Below are 6321 nucleotides of genomic sequence, written 5' to 3' on the forward strand. Positions count from 1 at the left end.
TTGACCATAATTTTCATGAGTTTCGTTTTTATCATCTGATGGGTTAAACACAAATGCAAATTTTTACGATTTTAATTTGGTTAGAATAATAGCAAACTTTTCAAGAAATATCTTTCTTTGTGTTCATCTCGCCAATATCTTTCTTTGTGTACATCTCGTTTCATCTCACTTTTGTCCCATGACTATTGTATAATGAGAAAAATAACGACCTATAATTTATGTACAAAATAATGAACGAAAAACAAATATGTGAAACATCAACAAACGACATTTGAAACACTTAATTAAAGGCCCTTGACTTTGGACAGAAATGTTCAAAATGTGGCGGGATTAAACATTTGAGCGGGTGAGATTGGCCACCGCGTTAGTTATTTCCGGTGGCTGTCTTAATGCGAGTTGTCTTCCGTCGGACACGTAGATGATCAACAAAACGGACAAAGTCAAAGACAAGTTAAAAGGTAAGATGAAGGTCAATGCACCTTAGCAGTAAATATTCATGCATATTATTTTTTTTATTGCTGGATGCGATAATGGAAGTGAGAGATAATCAGTAGTTTAATGACATAACCCACAGAAATCTGTCCCGTTCGGCGACAAACATTTTTTATTCAGTTCGACAGTTGGGTGTTTTCAATGACAAACGTATATTCGCAGAACAGTACCGTGATTTGAACTTTCAGTTAGGAGGGAACCTGATATAATAGTTATGGCAAATAGTCAATTAGTCCAAATAATTATGACGTCTGGCAAGGCTATTTTATTTTTTTCTAGGAAGAAAAGGAGGAGTCTAGGAATGCGTCCGAGAAAACAAATAAAATAGCTTTGCCAGTGCCAGACGTCATAATTATTTGGACTAGATAGACAACTAGTCCAGACAATCTGGCATTAATTTGACCCTAACCTGAAAGTAATTGCAACAGAAGAGTTTTAAGTTTTAATCTTTAGCATTATACACTAGTCCAAATAATTGTGACGTCTTTAAAGGCTATTATAATTTTTTTCTTTGACGCCTTACTTCGACGATGGAGAGGTGCTTCATTTTAGGAGTATAAAATATATTTTTGAACCAAACTCGGTACATTTTGACGGACCTGAATTTCCGGATAATTGTAAAACAAAGGTTCCGGAAATTTGGGTCTGTAAAATTTTACCGAGTTTGGTGTAAAAATTATTTTATAATCTCCTAAAAAGAAATCAGATAAACGTTTTAAAAAATGCAGTCGACATGTTCCCGCCTCGGATGGAATTGTTACTTATATCAAAGATTTGTATAGTTACTATACAAATCCTTGCTTATATTATTATTTATTTTGATCAAACAAACACATTAAAGGTAAGAATTTTCATATATGCAATTTTTATTAGCCTTCAATGAAAATTTGATGTCTACATTGGGTCTCAAAGTTGAGAGCAAAATATGCTCTCAAAGTCCAACCGAAAATGGAGGCTTCAGCATTATGACGTCGAAGTAAGGCGTCAAAGAAAAAAATTATAATAGCCTTTCAAGACGTCATAATTATTTGGACTACATTATATACCCCAAATATACACAAAAAGTCCCATAAAATCTTACTTGAGGAAGACTTAAAACTTCCCTATGGAGATTTGCATTGAAAAGGGAGATAACTCTTCAAAAGAAGGCGGAAATATCAATTAAAATTTATACAAAATTATATTTATTAAACTATACCGCTGCTATTCAGCAGAATGTATTGATTCTTAATTTTTTAGTGGTCTTTAGACTATAACAAACAACTCTAAAGGTGTTTTCATATCTTTTATCAAGCTATAATCTAGATTTCGTAATTCACTAGTTGACCCATTCATTGAATTTTTCAACATTTCAAGGTAAAGAATGATATCTCAAATTTAATAAAAATAATTAAGCATGTATTCTTCTTTTTGAGGTTATAAGTTTCTTTAGACAAGTAAGATGCTGAAAAATATAATATACAGATATAAACAATACCAAATTTTCACATTATTTTTTCAAAATGGTCACAAAGCTTCAAATTTGAAATTTTTTTAATGAAAAATACACACAAAAAAAGTAAAACTAGCCATAACACTTCGGTTTTGTACATTTCATGAGCAGGAGATTATATAATTTAGTCAAATACTAACTTATAACCCCATCAAAGTATCATACTTTACATAAATTTCCAGAAAATCAACCAAAACTGAACAAAAAAGACTCATTTTTGCGGAGTTTTCTCCCCTTCCAATGTAAATTTCCACAGGAAATTAAAAATGCTGATTTTGAGTTTTCCTCAAGTTAGATTTTATGGGACTTTTTTCTATGTAAATAAAGAGCATAATGCTATAGATTAGAACTAAAACATTTTCTGTTGCAATTAGTTTGAGTTTAAATCTTAGTTTGACTTGACTAAACTATCCACCACAGACCAAATGACGTCGATAGAAGGGCGCAGGGAGGGGGGGGGGGTAGGAGGGTCCTGATCCCGAAATCCCGGGCTTAAAAACATGAAATCCCGAGATCCCGAATTTAAAGAAATGTAAATCCCTACATCTAGCCTGGGGTCCTGGCTAATCTTGTCAGTATAGCCAGGCGTGTATCAATGTATTGCCTGTCAATGATTGGTTTATACTAATTTTGTCGTGCAATGTTTGTTTTACATCTGAATCCAATCAATTCTTGTTTAACATCAATTAGTAAAAATTAGACTGTAATTATTTTTCTTTAAGTATCGATATATAGTGTTTTCATATCTAATTATTATTATGATGATAATTAGTAAGCAGAAAAGGGTTAATTCTTATCAGCAATCGTCTGGTGGGAAAGTTAAAAGTTTAAGATTTCACATCATGACATGACCAAGGTGTGAATTGGATTTCAATTTTGCTGGTTTACATCAAACATCAAAATTTATGCAAATATTTATTCAGCCTCACTTTAGATTCAGAGTCAACTGGCACTGAATCGATCACGTGGTATTTGTTCCCCACCTGGACCTTGCGACGCGCAGCTAGATTGGGTCGGATGCCAGGCTATCCCTACATCCCGAAATTCGAAAAAAGGAATCCCGGATCCCGAAAGGATCAATCCCGAAATCCCGAACTTAAAACACCAGATCCCAGATTCCCGATAAGGTCTTGTCCCCTCATAGAAGCATTTGTAGGTAGCCGTGATGACTTTATGAATGAGCAAAACCATAGTCAGGTATAACAAGCATTTGAACATGTGCAAAATGAATCCAGCAATTCGTTTTTCCAACGCCTTTTCGTTAAACTATATAAAAAAAACAAGAATTTGCATGTCCATAGTACACGGATGCTCCACTCGCACTATCATTTTATGTGCTCTCATTTGACATTTGTACTAAGTTTCAAGTTGATTGGACGTCAACTTCATCAAAAACTACCTTGACCAAAAACTTTAATCTGAAGCGGTACAGACGGACGAACGGACTAATGGACGCACAGACTAGAAAACATGATGCCCATCTACTATCGTTATATTAAATAGTTAGTTGGAGAGAATTCATAAAAAAAACTAACATTTTTAAGTTGACTCGCCATTACAGCGTTAAGTTTTTTTTTTAATATTACAAAAGACTAGTGGTAAAAAAATCAAATTTTCATAACTATATTCTGTCAATCGGATTATCCTCTCCTTTGTAGCTCTTCTTTGGCGACTACAAAAAAAACAGAACCACCAGAACTCAAGACATCCTTATACACTTACAGAGAATTTTTATTAAACAAGACGAAAGACTACGCTGAAAATAAATTAGCACATGAAATTAACAGTTGAAAAACAACAATAATTGACAACACAATAAAACTAAGAAGTCTAAACAAAGCCATTTTAAATCAAAAAGATAAAACCGTCGCCGTAGAGAAAATCCAACGAACTGGGCTCTACGCTGGTAAGTGTTTGTATTTTTATCATTGCTTTCTTAAAAGTATTATATCATGTATAATTAATGAAAAATGTGCCTTCGTTTGGTTCCCTTTTAAATGATAATATCAAATTTGTAATCCTTTGTGTAACTAATTTGATTTTTTTCTTAACGATCTCGCCGAATTTTTAAAAGTATAATAGTTATCAAAAGCTGTGAAAATTGATGGAAATGTTCTGTATGTATTTCATATGGTTGATGTCTTCAAAACCCCAATACGATTAGTCTATTTATACTATATGTAAGAAAAATAAGTTATTTTATTAAATAGAAAAAAAACATGTTGCTTTTATATTTGCACTCTATACGTAAATGCTCCTTCGCATCTATTGTTAACAGTAATATATACTCATTTTCAAAATTTAGCTTTAAATCTGTACTTTTATTTTCAAACAGCTGAACGAATAAACAAGACAGCTGAGAACCTCCATCGACAGATTATCATTGCCCGAGATGTACTTGAAAACTCATCAGGTCAAATGAAAATATATGTGTGGTTCCAGTAACCCTACCGTCCCTACTTTTTCGGCTTAAAATTAGCCTACCCTAAAGATTTTATTGTCATTTTTCATTAAGCACTGTTAAAGTCAGAATGTTGCTCCCATAGACTCCATGTAAAAAAAAAACATAAAATAAAAAAAAATCCCTACCTACCTACCCTAACTTTTTTTCAGATGTAACTTGAACCACACATACTTTTTTATTTGGCCTCAAGGCTTATGGATTTTAAAGGTAAATAGCTTTTAAAAGATCTGACGCCATTATACTATAAAAAAGAAGATGTGGTATGACTGCCAATGAGACAACTACCCCATACACAAGTGACCAAATTACACAGAAATGAACAACTATAGGTCACCGTTTGGCCATTATCAATGAGCAAGTCCATATCGCGTAGTCAGCTATAAAAGGTACCGAAATGACAAATGTATTGTTTTAACAATTCAACCTGAAAACTCAGTACCGGTTTAATTTATGTTCAAAATAATGAACAAACAACTTATGAGTAACACGGCAACAAACAACAACAACTGGATAACAGTGGATTAACAGCACAACATAAGAATATATAAAAATCATGTGAAAAGGCTGAAATCATCTGATGGATACAAATGGTAATACAGATCCATATAAATATGGGGTTTTTTTCTTTAAAACTTGACGGTCCTGAACTGCAATTTAAATTTTATCAAGTACATGAATTGTAGGTCTAGTTCAAAGATTTGAAAGGAGATGAATACATATAAACAAAGAACAAAACCAAAAATATTGGGGTTGGGGGGAAGGGAGGAGGGGACACAAGAAGTTTTCATATCTAGCACTACTTTTTAATGTGTATAATAGTATAATAATAGTTAGTGTATGCCTTTTATCAATTGCATAACAATGTTACTTTACAATTACTTTTATTTTACTCTTTTACAGGAATACCAATGAAATGTGAAAATGGAAATAGTCATGAACTATGAAAAGAAAAAGATATCCCGACGATTTTTCTAACTTTCCTTCTTCGTTTTCATTTATATAACTTTTTTAACTGAATTTGCATATTATTATGAATTTTTACTTTCTAAATTTTATTCTGTATGTGCCGGATTGTGATTTAATGCTTATTCAGTTTCTATACTTTTTTTTTTCAATAAATGAATGTATGTTCAAACGACATATGTATATATGGAATTTCAACATTTACTATTTTATTATGGCTACTAGTGCTTTCACCCTGTTTCAAAAATTTATTTTTTTCATTTTTACCTTTTTTGCATTTACCTTTTCTGTATTTTTTTAGTCATGGATTTTGTTTTTTAAATATTTGTGTCGCTGGAATGCACCAAGCTTATTGACATAAATGTATAGAATGACAGGAGGAAATATTTGGTTGATTACTAATACAATTTTGCAGTGAAACAACGATGTGGAATACACTTTAAACAAAAACCAAACACGTAAAATTGCCACAAGTATAGACAGAATATAAGTAATGAAATTGTGCTTGAAAACTACACAAAGTTCTTCGAATCACAGTGAAGTGACTGTGGAGAACAAAAAACTATTAAGGACCACAATAAAGATCAATATAATCCAAATTTCACAAAGTTTCCAGATTTTAAACTCCGTGCAGTTTCAATTACAGTATTATTCCATATTTGTGCTATTGTTGTAAATTTCCCACTGGTTGAGTGAACTCAGACTGTGGCCTTAGAATGCAACCTCACAATTGACATTTTTTATCTCAATTTTAAAGGCAGAAAGTTGAAAAATTAGTGGCGCCCCGAGGAGTTTTCGATATATATCTTCCTGTGTGAGAAGTACTTTACTAAGAAAATAATGTGATATTAGAAAATTTCAAGACGGAATTATTATGCCATAATCGCTAGGCAAAAGGGGCATGCAGTTT

General features: G+C 32.4%; 1 long non-coding RNA gene across 2 annotated transcripts; it reads left to right on the forward strand.

The window, feature by feature from the left end:
- The first annotated feature begins 383 nt into the window (after nt 1-383).
- LOC143066543 (uncharacterized) lies at nt 384-5690 on the forward strand. Of its 2 annotated transcripts, none has more exons than XR_012975661.1 (4): nt 384-458; nt 3643-3890; nt 4320-4655; nt 5349-5690. It is a non-coding gene; the product is annotated as an uncharacterized LOC143066543 (long non-coding RNA). The 2 variants fall into 2 exon arrangements; XR_012975660.1 differs by lacking the exon at nt 384-458 and adding an exon at nt 1219-1333 and having other exon boundaries at nt 5349-5687.
- Nucleotides 5691-6321: the final 631 nt, after the last annotated feature.

This window comes from Mytilus galloprovincialis, chromosome 3, assembly GCF_965363235.1.
Source record: "Mytilus galloprovincialis chromosome 3, xbMytGall1.hap1.1, whole genome shotgun sequence".
NCBI lineage: Eukaryota > Metazoa > Mollusca > Bivalvia > Mytilida > Mytilidae > Mytilus > Mytilus galloprovincialis.